We start from the raw sequence: 16,507 nt of genomic DNA on the forward strand, positions 1-16,507 counted from the left end.
GGTCCACAATTGTACATGCTGCACTAGAAGAGTCACATTTTTAATAACCGAAAATTCAATTCTTTAAGTTACCAAGAGCAGCTTTTTACTTTCTATGGTAACCCAAGGGTGCTGCCCGCTTGATCCAATTCCCTCAAAACTTCTCCGCAATACCAATCCTTGTCTAATCAAAGCCTTAACTCACCTATTTAATCTTTCACTCTCAACTGGACTGTTTCCTTCTCAACTAAAACATGCTCTTGTCACCCCCATTCTGAAAAAAACCCTCTCTTGATCCCTCCAATCTTGACAACCTCCGACCTATCCCTCTGCTACCTTTCATCTCTCAACTACTTGAGCGCCTAGTCTACAACCGACTAACCTCATTCCTCTCTGACAATAACCTGCTGGACCCCCTACAATCTGGTTTTAAGCCACAACACTCCACTGAAACTGCCCTAACTCGACTAACTAATGACCTTTTAACCGTTAAAGCCAACAATCATTTCTCACTACTAATACTGCTTGATCTCTCAGCTGCATCTGACACTGTAGATAACCTTCTCCTCCTCCAGTCCCTCTATTTGCTTGGCCTTCGTGACACAGCCCTGTCCTGGTTCTCTTCTTACATCACCAATTGTTCCTTCAGTGTCTCCTACAATGGAGGTTCCTCAAGGCTGTTGGGGTTCCTCAAGGCTCTGTCCTGGGACCATTACTATTCTCCCTCTATACTTCCTCCCTCTGCAAATTAATCAACTTGTATGGTTTCCATTACCACCTCTATGCTGACGATACCCAGATCTATCTTTCATCTCCTGAGCTCAACCCAGAACTCCTAACTCGCGTCTCCTCCTGCCTGTCCGCTATCTCTACCTGGATGTTGCAATGCTACCTTAAATTCAACCTTTCTAAAACTGAAATGGTTCTATTTCCTCCAACTAACATCAGTAACATCCTGGAAGTATCCATCATAGCTAACAATTCCACTATCACCCCCTCTCCCCAGGCCAGGTGCCTTGGGGTTATCCTAGATTCTGCCTGTCATTCACTCCTCATATCCAGTCACTTATTAAATCATGTCACTTCCACCTGAGGAACATATCCAAAATACGATCATATATCACACAAGATGCTGCCAAAATTATTATTCACTCTCTCGTCATATCACGTCTAGACTACTGTAACTCTCTTTTAATTTGCCTTCCCCTCCAGAGACTGTCACCTCTCCAGTCCATAATGAACACTGCTGCGAGGCTCATACACCTCAGCAACCACTCCTCCTCTGCCACGCCATTCTGTCAATCCCTGCACTGGCTTCCGCTACCTTTCAGAATCAAATTCAAATTAATGACCCTGACATTCAAAGCACTTCATAACTCTGCCCCATCCTTCATCTCTGAACTCATCTCTATATACTCACCCAACCGCTTACTACACTCCTCTACTGACCTGCTACTCAACTCTACTCTCATTACCTCCTCACATGCTCGCATTCAAGACTTTGCAAGGGCTGCACCCCTCCTCTGGAACTCTCTCCCGCTGTCTGTCCGACTTTCTCCCAACCTTTCTGCTTTCAAGAAATCTCTTAAAACGCACTTCTTTCGAGAAGCCTACCCTCAATCTGGTTAACTACCAAACGCAACACCACTTACAGTACCACATTTCTCACCCACTTAATTCGATCTTGCCCACTCCCACACCTTGTGTATTACTCCCTTCCCTTTAGAGTGTAAGCTCTTTCTGCATAGGGCCTTCTGCACCTTTTGTACCGGTATTGATTGTGATGTATGTTCTATGTATAGAATTCATGTGATTTAGTTGTATAATCACATTTACTTTACAGTGCTACACAATATGTTGGCGCTATATAAATGCATGTTAATAATAATAATAATGGTATATGATCCATATAATCATAATAAACTTGTTAATTCTGTTTTTTTACAGATAATTGCAAAATTGTATGTTAAGTCTCAAGGTGAAATATGCAAAGTATGTGTTTACTCTGTTGCCTTGTTAATTCTGTTCCATTTCATAGTCAAAAGCAAAGCCGCTCACATGCTTGAGGAGAATTATGCTAAGTATATGCAATTTCTCTTGGCTTATAAAAGAGAAAGCGTACCTAAAAATAGGTAAAGATAGGTGCTACACAATGAAAATTTATCCCTTAAGGGTCCTTAAGGTCGCACAGCACATTCTGCTACTGTTGTTGCACTGCAAAAAAGTAATTAAAAGGTATGTGTGTCTAAAGTCTAGGGGGGAATTTTATAATAGTTGCAAAGAGAAAAATAAATTGCACCAATAAGAATAAAAATTTACATTCTGTAATATTCTTCCCTAGACTGTTATTGAATTGTGTATTTTAATTGTATTGTACACTTTTAAGTACTTGAAGGTGTCTTTTGGAGCAATCATAAAACTTTTTTAGTAATAAGTTTCATTACATACACTCTGCGCACTTGCACATATGCGCAATATTTCTACCACTCTCGTAAATAGTCACAGTTTCTGGGTTCACAAAAGATAGATTTAAATTCAAGGAAATCGAGGAAAATATGTATACACAAAGGCATACATTTGCGCATTTAAAAAGTTACCTGCTAGCGACTTTTTTTTTTCACATTCCTCCACAGGGTTGATGCTCCAATGAGATTAGTTGAGAAACTCAGATGGCAGTGCTCCACAAGTTACCAAGGGCAGCAAAAAAATGCTCCTGGTAACTTTAAGAGAATGCAATGTGAACCCGCTGGATCCATTCCAGTGCTGAAAGGTGAGCGCAGGGGAGGGCGGCACCTCAAAAGCTACCTCAAGGCAGCAAAGGAGTAACAATCCCTCCTGCTAAAGTCACTTCTTTCATTTTCACATCCAGGGGATCACTGGAGCTAAACCTAAATAATCTGCTGCAGACATTATCCCAAAGAGCACCAAAAATTAAAAATGTCATTGCAAATGCCTCAGACACGTTGTAAGGCCAAAGCAACAGTGCTCGAGTATCAAAATGGTTAACAATAAGCAGAATAACTGTGCTTGATCACAAGTGTTAAGTTATTCACCCTGTTGCTGACCGTTTTGTCTGAAACCCAGATAAGATTTAGCAGAGATTTCACATCTGGGTTCTAACAAGGAAGTTATGTGTTTCCCATAGACTCCACTGAATTATCAAAGAAATTATGCATCCCTTAAGAAATATGAAAATATGGCCAACAAGTATTGCATACAGTTATGCAGCCATCATATTATTGATGTACACAAAGAGATATTTCCATTGGTGTCCATTGCACATTTCCTTTCCCAATTGGGCTCAGTAGGAATGTATTGCTTGGTATGCAGGGACTTTAGGAGGGGGTCTGGTGGGTAGCTAGTAAACTACCCTGGTGGTAGCGATCAATTAGTGGTTGACTGGTGTAGCAGGGCTGCAGTGAAAGTGTACATGACATAATTCACGTGTTGATATACAAGTGCATTTGTATGTATTTTAAAGCACTGGCTGCAATTCAATAACAATGGAATTTTGGGGCAAAAATTCTGGCAAATAAACAGGAGCCTTGCACCCGAGACTGCCCTGGTGCACCTAATATTTTTTGTTCCTTTGAAAACATTGATTGTATTGATCGTGCCAATCGGAATGCTTACATGCAGACTTTATTGAAACAACCATCCCTACTTTGAGGATGTGTTACCCTGGGGGGAGTGATGTTTTTCTAAAGGCCCAGGGTTGGTCTGACAAGTTCCTGTTCCCTAGTGTATACAAGTGGAGGGTGCACATGGGTCTGCCTCTTAGGACTCCACTCATAGGAGGGGGTGGATGCAGCTGCAGAGCTGAGGTGGAGGCTCCAAAAAAGCCTGAAAAGCATCAGCTTTTTGATCCTCTTGCCTATTTTTAAGTAAAACAAATAAATCCTAAAGATTATTTTAAGTTTTTCACTTTTGTACATGCTGCAGTCCACATTTTGAGAAATATTACAGCCAGTCTGCCTGTCATGAATATAGTGTTGCTAAACACAGTAGCTTAAAGACTTAGGTCTAGGGTGCTAAGTGCTTTGCAGCTATTTGATAAAAGATTTCTATATACAAAACCGTAGAGTTTTTGCAAGGATGTGAAGTGTAAATAGCAATTAGGCCTAAATTCTGTAACACAAACGCCTCTGTTTATGGACCAGGGAATACTGGTAGCAAAAGCAAATACTAAACTACAGCCCCTGAAATTCATTGTGGTTGGTCACTACTAGGGTTCCCAAAAGCTAATGGTCCTGAACTGCTGCTCCAAAAGCCCCTATTACAATCCACTATGCATAAATAGATGACCATGCTCCTAGCTATAACCTGAGTGCTATTTAGGAAAAAAAAAAAAAAAAAGAACAGAAAACAATACATAAGAGCAATAATGTATTTTATTACAATTTCTTTCCATGGGTAACTCATCCATGTACAATTACAAAATACTGCCTGTACTATAGCAAGAACAAATAACCAAATGAGGATTCCTGTCAGGTATAATAGACAATATTGTTCTCAAGCATAATCACATTTCTACTCAAACCTGTTCTGAGGAATTACTGTGTTGAAAAATATATTACTTTTTCATTTCCAATTTATGTTCCTTGGTATGAGATCTCATACATTGCACAAATGTACATGGGAGCATTTCCTGACCAAAACCCTCCCAATGTGCACAGTTACAGGAAAATAGTATTCCTCTCAGTGACTGCATATGTGATGCCATCAGGTAGAAGTGGCAGTTTCTTCCACTTCCACACTAGGAAAATGTTTGTACTAGTGATATTCAGGTTGACCTGAAACCTGGGGTGGTTAACAAGTTGACCACCAATTGGCCAGGTCCAGGTTGAAAATTGGTCAACTATATTAGGTAAAGGTTGGGGTCGGGTCACTGCTCCACTTCACTGCTCCTACAGTCACTCTTGGAAACAGAGGCACCCACAGAAGCAGCAAACAGAGCACAATGACAAGGATAAATTTCATGTGAGGGTCCTACAATGACAACATTTTGGGGGTTAGGGTCGGTTGCGGGTTGCGTTTTTTCAAACCTGCACATCACTGTACATTATATGAAAGAGGCAATGAATGTCTAGAAAGGTTACAGAATGCAGACTGATTATGGATATCAATAGTGATGGGAGAATCTGTGCCATGAAAAATTTGCGAAGTCAATGGGTGTCCGTCTTGACGCGAGCAACAATTTGATCCAAATACATTAAAGTCAATAGGCGTCCGAATAATTATAATGTGTTTCAATTTTTTTTGTCCCCACAATTTCGCAAATTAATTTGCTTCCGGCGAAACATGTAAATTTGCCACAAATTTGTGTCTGGCAAATTTATTCTCCTGTCACTAGATATCAATGGATTGGTCTGCAGTCTCATATGTAGTTTATAGATCTAAGAGATTAGAGAGAAAGGATGGATGGTAGTTAGAGAGAAAGGATTGATCTAATTAGCCTTTTTAAGAGCAGGATTAAACAATAGCATATTTGAGTGACAAGGGGACATTCCAAAAAATAAGGAAGAATATACGAAGTATGAGCAAATGGTTGGTGGTCTCAAAGAATCAAAGAAGGAGGTGGCTTAGGGCTGCAAACACATGGCTTAATGAACAGATCTCCTGATACGATCCCTAATAATATAGAATTAATAATAATATCCCTAATAATATAGAATAATATAGAGAAATGAAGTTTTGTCCAAACGATCTCCACCTGTGTAGCTCACTTTCCTACTCAGGCCACACCAGCCAGGCCAAACTTGTACTCATGCAACAATTGTAGGATAGGAAGGAGCATTACAATCCGCAGACTTGGCTGCAAAATTCCTTTATTGTCACAACATGTTTCGGATCATCATGGATCCTTTTTCAAAAAAAAGGATCCATGATGATCCGAAACATGTTGTGACAATAAAGGAATTTTGCAGCCAAGTCTGCGGATTGTAATGCTCCTTCCTATCCTACAATTGTTGCATAGAATAATATAGAGTTTGTATAAGGCAACACTTGAAAATGGATTAATAAACCGCAAAACGTGTATATTTTTCTGTGCATCACAAATTTAAAAATAAACAGGGTAAATCCCTTACAAGACACAAAAGGTTGTGCAATACAGTATGCGCACATGTGGGGTGTGCAATGGTCGGAATATTGTACATGCCTGAACAAGTATTTAAATAAGCCAGCACACTTCTGGACACATGGCTGGGCCACTAGAGGTTACTGGAGCTAAACAAGAAAAAGTGATGACCCAACTTTGTCACAGAATAAAACGCAAAAGAAAAAATATATATCCCTAAAAGCATAGAAGTGTGGATAGAAGCAATGAGTGAAAGAAAAGGCGAATATTCCAGAGAAAACGATACTGCATTTAATGGCATCAATATATATTACGGTAGAACAAACAGGTAAATTAAATACAGATTATAATTTAAGAGCCTTTTTAGGAAACTAAGTAATTATAAAGTATTTTATTCTTGTATGATTGCGTGAATATACAACTGGGATAAAATTGTGCAGAATAACATATGCACAAAGTGATATGGATTTGTAAACTTATTTTAGGGAAATTTTAACGTATTGATGTTTATTGTGAATGTTATTTGCTATGTGGTCCCCATTATTACTGATGTAGGCAGAACTGCATTTAGATCAGATGCTGCCCTACGCCCCCTACGTTATTCGCGATGACTTCTGCGAACCAGCCCGACCCCCTACCCCTCTCCTCCCAGCTCTTTCACAGGATTTTTTTTTTCATTTCAAAAAAATAATTTATAGGTGCCATAATATAAATACAGCCCTGGATGTATGGCAACCTTTGTATAGTGCCATTCATTTTCGCCAGCAGCCACAGAGATGCTTCTCACATTTTTAAAACTGCCATCAGGACCCATATTCCTGGAGACTTTTAAGCTTCAGTGGAAGGCGACCTTACATCTTCAGGTGAATTTGTAGCATGGTAAAATAGGCCGCCCAACCATATCTGGACCAGCTGAAGGCAACCTCTTCTAACAGAGTAAGAAATACATTTAGAGCAGAAGTGGGTGTGGGGAAAGAAGGTGCTGAGGAGATTGCACTGATTTTGTAATCTGCAATATTCATTGTACAGTGTACATTGTGGAAGTTTTGGTATGAAACCTAGTTATATGAAGAGTTCCAGGTCAAGTTATTTGGTTAGGTTGAGCAAATAATGAATATTCATTTGATGAAGACTTATCGGAAAACTCACCAGTCATCTTATTTATATACAGTATCTATTAAGACAGAAGATATAGCAATTTACTCTTGTAACTTGTTGAGGCGGAAGACTTAAATCTTTAACAAAGGTACAAGTATGGGACCCATTGTCCAAAATTACAGGGAAAAAGGAAATAATCTAAATTCAAACTATTTAATTAAACTAAAGTCTATGGGAGATGGCCTTCTCGTAATTTAGGTGCTTTCTGGATAATGAGTTTACAGGTAAGGATGCTTGTATTAAAGGTCCACTTTATTTAAAGTAGCCTTTTGGTGGGAGGCCAAATGTACACTCTTACACAGGGACTGTAGCCTGTTGAAAAGCACAAAAATACTGATTTATATGATATATAACCTTGTATACACTTGGTACTGCAGAAAAGAAAGATTTACTTCCCTGAGCATGACTTTCTTATAATAAACAGCAAAAATATCAGAAACAGGCTGATACAGATAGTCAAATTAAGAATCTAGGCAGTTTTCTTTTAAGCAGTGACATTGTGTAATTTTGCACCACAGTAAATACATTGTCTCGAGAGTTTAAGAACCTGTTCCTCTAGTTTTATCTCTGAGAAGCAAGCAATCACTCACCATTAAAATGAGCCACCATTCTTCCTTTAACAACCTGGGCTATATTGATTGCTGTTAGAGCAATAAAGTACTGTCCTGTTCAGAACACAGTTGTAATAAATAATGCCTTTTCCTCCCTTCTTTCCCCCCTGAAGACTTGCATTTCTTTTCAGTTTGCACAGCCAAGAAGAATGCTCTTTAAATATCAAGATCTACAGCCTTGGAGTTCATCTTCGTCAAAGTACTTTTTGTCTCAAGGACCTATTCAACAGAAAAATTGCTGATTCTCTCCATCTACAGAACATGGCTTAATTAGACCTTGACACTGCTTAGGAAAAGAAAAATAACCTATTATGTATTTTCAGTTCTCTGAAAACTCTGGGAAGGATTGAGCCAGGAATGACATCACCATGGTTTAAGTCCCTTATGCAGAAGATTCTCCAGTAGGAAGCTGCCCTATATATGCAACTATGGTGCCTGCCAATCAACTTTGATATTCTTCTCAGCTCTGTCTGTTTAAAGCCAGTAACCCTCCCCCCTTTACTTAGAGATCTCTCTCACTATATTGTCCCTGATATCTCATATTAATACAGGGAAGAAAGAGAACCAATACAACCTGATGTCAAAGTTCAGGGGAATGACAAGAGTTGTACTGGGCTGGCAGCACAATGGAAAAAAAAACCTGGTGGGCCTGCCAACCCATACCCACTCCCTGGGCACTGTCCCCTGACCTTCCCTTATGGCCCTAATGGCAGGTGCAAAAAGAATAAGGTGCACTGGGGGGGTGGGGGTTCGGAAAGGAAGGTTGCAGTTGGTTCAGCTCACTGTGACCTATGGTAAAGTTGCATTACCTATGCCTCAGGCAGCCTTAAATGCCATTATTTTTATTATTCTTTATTGATACAGAACCAACATATTCTACATGAAGTTTTTTAGACATTATGCATCATTCACATCAGCCTCTGCCCCAGTTGAGCTTACAATTTAAAACGTTGAGGGCAGATGGAGATGCAAGTATACATTTTTAACTTTGTAAAATAAAGATATATTTTTTAACTTAAAACTTTTCTGGTCCTGTGGATCCATTTTGAATGCCGGACAGTCCTGTTCTTTCTTCGATTTTTCTGGTGTGCCGCTCCCTAAAGCTGGGCATCTGGGGCTGGTGCACCAGGACCACATCTACTACTCATTGAGATATTTACAATATATTCTGGGCACCTTGTCTCTCTAAACACTTACAAGCACTATAATAAATTATTATTAGTGGGAGAAATTGGAGTACCCAGAGGAAAGCCACTAAAGCACAGGTAGAACACACAAGGGCTCATTTACCACTTCAGCCGTAATTGTGGTTGAAAAAAAATGGATGCAGTAGTTATGTGTATTCATTACTTGCACCTTAACTCCCCACTCTTGTGCATATTTGTGCCAATGTGCTCCTCAGTCTGTTCTAATAAAATGAGAATAGTTACGCCTATTGACACAGGGATCCCTGCAGCTTCTTCCTTCTTCATAGTGATACTGTAAATCCAGAGTCCCTATTGTGGGCTGCTTTAACAAGCTTACTTCAGGGCACTTACAAGTCGGACGTTTGTGTAGCTTACCTTTGTGGTAGTTCCCCGTTGACTGGACTTTGCTCCAGCCAAGTGCAATAGAGATTAGTTGAGATGAACAGGGGATTTCACTAACCACAGTTGCAATTCAAATAAAACTTTATTGCCAAGCTTTCATTAAAAGCGTACACAGGTATCTATCATGAGACTTTTTCCTAAACTATGACGTGACGTGACCAGACACGTCATAGTTTAGGAAAAAGTCCTAAAGCTTGGGCCAAAGAATCATGCAATCCACACTTCAGAAATGATAAGCATAATTTCATTTGTTTCATCAAAATCCACAGATACAATTGCACACAGGTAAAATCATTTACAGACAGCATTCCTTTTGTCAAAAGAGCTTTGTGTCCAAAAAAAATTAACATATAATTAATAAAATGTAAATTAAAATTTTATATACAAAACCATCTATATTGAAATTTAGATGCTAGTTTTTGCTTAGGGGAGATTTCCCATAAACTTTATCACATCCTTGCCTTTATAGCAAAAGTAAATTAATTGACCTTACTACATCCAACGACCTTCAGTTTTTGAGTCTACTGCTAAAGCAGGATACATGGAATGCCCCTGTACATTTGATTTAGAAAATGGCTAATGCATTTCCCATGCCAGCCATGCAATACTTCATTCAAAATAGATTGAATGAAAATCCCTTTCAAAAACATAACCGCCCCATTTTATTATTAATGTGAGTACTCTTGATTCAGTGTAAGAGGCGTCTGCACTAACATAGAAAAAAAATGTCAAAATTAAATGTTGGGAACCTTTATTATTTGTTTTTGCAATGATATGTTGATATTTAAGTCTATCCTAGAATGTTGTATCTATAATACAGATATGGTAACTATTGTCCAGAAACCTATTTCCAGAAATCTCTAAAATAGGACAATGTAATTTCCCATAGCATCCTATGAGGGTCCTTAGACAGCCATTAACAAAAGTGAGAATACAGTGAGTAGGAGGCCAAAGTTAAGAATGTTCCCCGAGACAGTTCACACACTCCTTTAAAGGAGAACTAAACCCCCTTGCTATTAAAAATCAATACCCCCTACCCTACATAGCCCCCCCCCCAGCCTAGGTGTTACCTCCTGTAATTGCCCCTAATTCTTTACTTAACTCTCCTTGCAGAGTCAGAGCCTCTTTGATCTTCTTCAGGAACTGAGTGGCATATCAGCACATGAGCAGTTTTCCAGTTTGTGAGAACTGTGCATGTGCCTTAAGTGACGGAAATTGCGAAGGGATGAAAGAAGACACGAAGAAGAACAATGAGCCAGAAGATAGCACCTGTGAGCTCCACTGTGCTGACTCTGCAAGGAGAGTGTCACGGCCGGCACCCAATACCAGAACAAATGCCAAGGACCCTGGTCTCGGCTCGGCTTCACCAGTAGTGTGACCACCTTTGGGCTTCGGGAGGAGCCCTCAGCTTAATTGGGTGCCACCTGGACTTAACGAGGGGTACAAGGCTAGGAGTTCTGGCTGGCAAAGGGGCACGACCGGATAGCAAGAGTCTTTGGGCAGAAGGTCAAGGACAAGGCGTCAGGTGGAAACGGAACAGACCGGATCAGGACAGGCAGATAACAGAATCGTCAGGCAGGCAAGGGGTCAAAACCAGATAATCAGACAGACTGGATAAGGCAGAAGGATGGTCAGACAGGCTGGGTCGAGGCAGGCGGATATCAGAATCGTCAAACAGGCAAGGGGTCAAACCGGGTGATCAAGCAAGGGGTTAAGCAGGAAGAGTTGTCGTAGGCAGGCAAGGGTCAGGATACAGAATGCAGAGTAGTCAGGAACAGGCTAGGTCAAACACGGATAATCAGTCAGGATAGCAAATTCAGAAACAGGTAGCAAAATCTCAGGAAACCACAGGATAAGATCCTATAATGAGCACTGGCTACAGGTCTGAATGGGCCTTAAATAGGGATCCAATTGGCGCCAAAACTTGCACAATTTCGCGCCGTTGCGCACTGGCGTGATAAGGCCAGCGCGCAACGGCGCGGAATTGCGCACGTTTTGCCTTTAAGAGGCAATCCAGGATGGCGCCGGCAAGGGCAGGATAGGAGCGGCGCAGTGGGCGTCCATGCCAAGGACGCGGCATGGACCCCGCTGCCCACTAGACCACCAGGGTAAGTTTCTTACAGAGAGTTAAGTAAAGAATTAGGGGCAATTACAGGAGGTAACACCTAGGCTGGGGGGGGCAGAGAGGGGAGCTATGTAGGGTAGGGTGTAGCGATTTTTAATAGCAGGGGGGGTTTAGTTCTCCCTTAAATAACAAAGTCAGAAAATCCAGAAAATTCATACAATCTGATTTTTTTACCATTTTTTTTTAGTTTTTTTTCCTACACAGAAATTTTTCAGGGGAAATGTATTGATAAATAATGGGGAAAAAACCCGTGCGGATTTGGTCGGAGTATATTTCAAAAATAAATTAGATATTTTTGGATTTTGATAAATAACCCCCTTAGTATGCAGTTCTCATTCCAACCAAGGAATGTGAGTGGGTAATTCACCAATGCATGGACTGAAGTGTACAGGCAAAGGGTATACATGTATTCTGCTAGAATGTAGTAGCTTATTCAACCCCCAAATGGGTCATTAAACCAAAGAGCCTCTGTCCATGTCGCTATCGATCCTGAACATTGATTCCACTGTAGAACTTGTATTTCCCTGTCCATGTCAATAAACTATTAATTACTTAGGAACCAGTGGTGCCCATCCAAGTGATTTCACACCACATTAGGCATGATTACTATGCTTCCCAATTAAGCAAAGACCTGTCCTTGCATGCAAGGGGTAAAGACAAGTTTAGCCCATGTTCTGCCCAAAGAATAAGGGTAAAGATTCTACTGTGCATGTTTTTAAACACTCATATTACTAAGGATTTAATTGCTGGCTATGGCACAACCTGGCATGCAGGAATTAGCATGCCTTGCCTGTAAGAAGTCTCTGTAGAATCAGACAAGAAAAAGAAGCCCAATCTTCATCCAACGCCATCGATTAGAGCTCTTATCAACTTAGCAAAACTGTCAAACTTTGTGTTAGGTTGAAATGTGAATTCTTAATTAATGTCAATACAGGCTGCTTGCTATAGCTTCACATTTTCCAATTAAACATTTTTAATGTTCATACACTACAGCATGCTGATTAAGTGGAGTGGAGGAAACACTCTGCATTCTACCATCTCTACATTTTATGTTAGGTTCCAAAAATTTTAAATAAAAGGTGTAATATCCAATTATAGTGCTGCTGACCATTTGCATTATGCATTATGTATAGAGTTTTGTTAAAATATGTTTTAAACAAGTGATGTTTCCCAATATTATAGACAATGAAGGAGCTATATGGCTTCTTATCAATTGCTACTCGGTTTGTATTCAGTGAAACATGTCTATGTACAATGCATATAATAAATTATCATTCCAGTAGTCATTGCCTTTATTTCATTATGTTATAGGGCTCATTGATTTTGTAATACCCAATTTATCATAGTATAGGTATGGGATTCATTATCCGGAAACCTGTTTTCCAGAAAGCTCAGAATGACAGAAAAGCTGTCTGTCATAGATGCAGTTACATCAAAGGAATCTGACAAGGTCATGAGAAATAAAAAAGTGAAAACAGAGAGCCAATTGAATAGTTAGAATGTTTAGTAAGGACATGTGCTGTAGTTATTTGATTTTGTCAGGCTCTTTGAACTGTCCATGGTTAACACGGGGGGGGGGGGTTAACCTTTCATGCCTTTTTTTTAAAGCCCTTGTGGAAGGTGTCAAATGTTTCCATAAACTTATATTCCCGCACCTTTCTGTCCCTTTGTGAGTTAAAGTTCCTCATATGCTTTGTCCACATGATCATTAGCAAACTGAAGATGGCCAACAATATATTTGGGAGAGAGCAGTGTCTTTCTCCTTGTTAGCCTGCCATACACACCATTGCTGTTCAGTGCTCTCCCGATGGTGGACTCATGAACATTCGCCAATGTGAGACAGGCTTTCGGTTATTTAAAAGTTACCCTGGGTTCCTTTGTAACCGCTTGGACTTGCAGTTGGAGTTATCTTCAACTGCTTCTGGGTAGGTCTTGAATTTGCTATATTTGTACACTATCTGTCTGACTGCTGATTGTTGGAGTCCAAATTCTTTAGAGATAGTCTTGTAATCTTTTCCAGCTTTATGGGCATCTGAGGTCCTCAGGCACCTCCTTCGAGCCATGATACACCTCCACAAATGTGTTGTATGTGTGATCAGGCTTTGCTGGATCCCCGGGTCTCTCGCTCACACATTGTCATCCCATTGGCTGAAAACATTAGCCCATGATTTAAATTTCAAATTATACGATAATCCTAAAAATTCACTTAATTTTGCCACATGCAGATATGTTATTGTTTATTTTTTCAATACATACATGATGTTTCATTTGTTTAACTAGGGTTTCTTCATCTACTTTTAGGACTTTTTAAAATCAGGTGAAATGCTAGATCACATTCATATAAAAATATAGAAAATTTCAAGCACCACTGTATTTACATATGCGGTTACCACCTGTAATTAAAATGGAGTCAACTGGAATTTTTTTGTCACTGATCAACATGTAAAAGTCCATAATACCAAAGTGGAAAATCCCAAATTGTTTTCAACTTAATAAAAACGTGTTTATGTAAGTATTAACACCCTTTGTGGCAGATATCAAAACTAAACATAGTGCACAGCGATAAGTAAAGCAAATGAGGATAGTACAGGTATGGGATCCCTTACTCAAAAACTAGTTATCCAGAAAGCTCCAAATTACTGAAAGATCTGTTATCTGGAAAACCTTGCATCCCGAGCATTCTGAATAACAGGTCACATACCTGTACCTGGTGTGGTACCCTGGTATAAGAACAAAATTAAACTGTGTGAGGGAAGATGCCCAGTAGAAAAAAAATATAAAAAATGAAGAAAGTATTTCAAATATGAATTACTTCACCACAAATATATGATCTACGCATCTAACCTCAAAAAAGCAATAATCTCACCCAACGTTCATATGGTCAAAATCATGCCCAATGTACATTTTGCTCAGAAATGGGCTTCCTTAGCAGTCAAATTATATAAAAACTGTAAATATAGTTATAGATTAGAATAGCATTGTTATTTATATACAATTTACAGTATATACAATGATGTATCCTAATCTATTAAATTATAGATGGTACCTTTACTTTACAACAGTTTTTACAGTCTGTCCAGTTACTTGGCACAAATCTTTTTTTTTTTCCCACTAGATCGTTTCACCTCAATTTGTACATTTAATTCCCTGGTCTTGTTGCAACCACCAATCCCAGACGGACATGCACGTACACACACCATATGTAGGCTTTTAAAAACTGCAAATTAGACTTTTCTCTGTATAGGAACTATTATCCAGAATTCTTGGGACCTGAAGTTTCCCAGATAAGGGATCTTTCATAATTTGCATCATCAGTACTTAAGTCTGTTAAAAACCATTTAAAGGAGAAGGAAAGTCACCCTGCACTTGGGGGTGCCAAAAAGCCCTAAAAAAGTATACATGCTAATCCTACAGTGAAGAAAGAGGACAAGTGCATTAAAGGAACTAGTAAGGCAAATAGAGGGTGAATGGGGTTTTGGTTTTCGCTTAAACCATACAGGGCATGTTAGTGTGTGGGGTTCACTTGCCTTTAAAAAAAAAACAAAAAACTTTTAACCAATAATGGACAGATATGGGATCCAGAAGCTCCCAGTTACTGGAAGGCCATCTCCCATAGGCTCCATTTTATTCAAACAATTAATTGATTTCCTTTTTCTCTATAATAATAATAATAATAAACAGTACCTTGTATTTGATCCCAACTAAGATCTCCTTATCGGAGGCAAAACAAACCTGTTAGGTTTATTTAATGTTTAAATTAATTTTTTTGTAGACTTAAGATATGAAGATCCAAATTATGGAAAACCCCAGGTCCCAAGTTATTCTAGATAACAGGTCCCATATCTGTATATACAGGTATCCACATACAAAATGAGAGTAACCAGGCTGCACATGTGAAATGCCCCTAGTGGGGCAGCAATGATTCAGATTCATGGCTGTGGCACTTACTTCTTAGCAAGTTCAGCTACAAGGGAGATCAGTCCCACTAAGCACAAGCGCACGCATTGATTCCAAAACCAACTTACTGTGTTAAAACGCCATCCAATCACAAGTAGTCTTTGCTTCTGTCCCCTGCAAAGTGTCCACATTTGGGGGGGGGGAAGAGTAGGAAATCCACACAATAATCCACCACTGCCAAGTTATTGTAAAACCCTGACGTCCCCTGTCTGTAGATCATCCAGGTTAGGAAGCAGGTTTGTGTCTGGCTACTTTGTAACTTCTCCCCAAACTGCTCTGGCAGCCCCACCCACTAGCACTGCTGTAGGAATGTAGGTGGTTGGAAGCAGAAAGGTAGAAGGCTTGGGGGGGGAGCAGATGGAGAAGAAGGTGGGGTGGCACCTTGTGTGCTCCTGGTTTTAGAAAGCAATGTGAATGGACAGTGAGTATGTGTACTGCAAGGCAAGAGGAGGCTCAATTGTGTCATGTTAAGGATTCCTTCACTCTGTATATTCTGCAATGAGCACTGTCACAATGATTACACTCATTACCCCCATGTGTGTCATTATCATTAAAGGGCACTAGTCCACCTTTAAAAGTTCATTTTGAGTATGTTACAGAATGGCAGATTCTTCACAACAAATAGACTTTTTATTATTACTTATAGTCTTTTAATTATCTGCCATTTTCTGGCTCTTTCCAGCTTTTAAAAAGAGGGTCACTGATCCCAGCAGCAGTTCTTGGGGGGGGGGGGGGGTTTACAATTTTATTGTTATAGCTACTTTTTATTACTTAAAGTATCTTACTATTCAGAATATCTCCTATTCATATGCTAGGCTCTCATTCAAATCACAGTCTGGTTGCTAGGGTAGTTTGGTCCATAGCAACCAGTTATCCTACTAAAATTTCAAACAGGAGAGCAGAACAAAACATGCTAAATAATGCAAAAAACACAGAAAGAAACTATTGACACATTTCCAGGTACAGAATTATCATAAATATCAACATACAGTTATAAACATAAAGATTC

General features: G+C 39.6%; 1 protein-coding gene across 3 annotated transcripts in view; it reads right to left on the minus strand.

Annotated features, from left to right (window-relative positions):
- LOC108712644 (phospholipid-transporting ATPase VB) overlaps positions 1–15,948 on the minus strand; it is a 332,007-nt gene extending 316,059 nt beyond the window's left edge. For 2 of the 3 annotated variants that reach the window (XM_041588036.1, XM_018254962.2), the window contains exon 1: positions 15,567–15,942. The gene's annotated coding sequence lies outside the window, so the exon portion shown is untranslated. Of the gene's footprint in view, positions 1–15,566 lie in introns of all 3 variants that reach the window. The other variant, XM_041588038.1, reaches the window with a different exon arrangement.
- Positions 15,949–16,507: the final 559 nt, after the last annotated feature.

Source organism: Xenopus laevis, chromosome 3S, assembly GCF_017654675.1.
Source record: "Xenopus laevis strain J_2021 chromosome 3S, Xenopus_laevis_v10.1, whole genome shotgun sequence".
NCBI lineage: Eukaryota > Metazoa > Chordata > Amphibia > Anura > Pipidae > Xenopus > Xenopus laevis.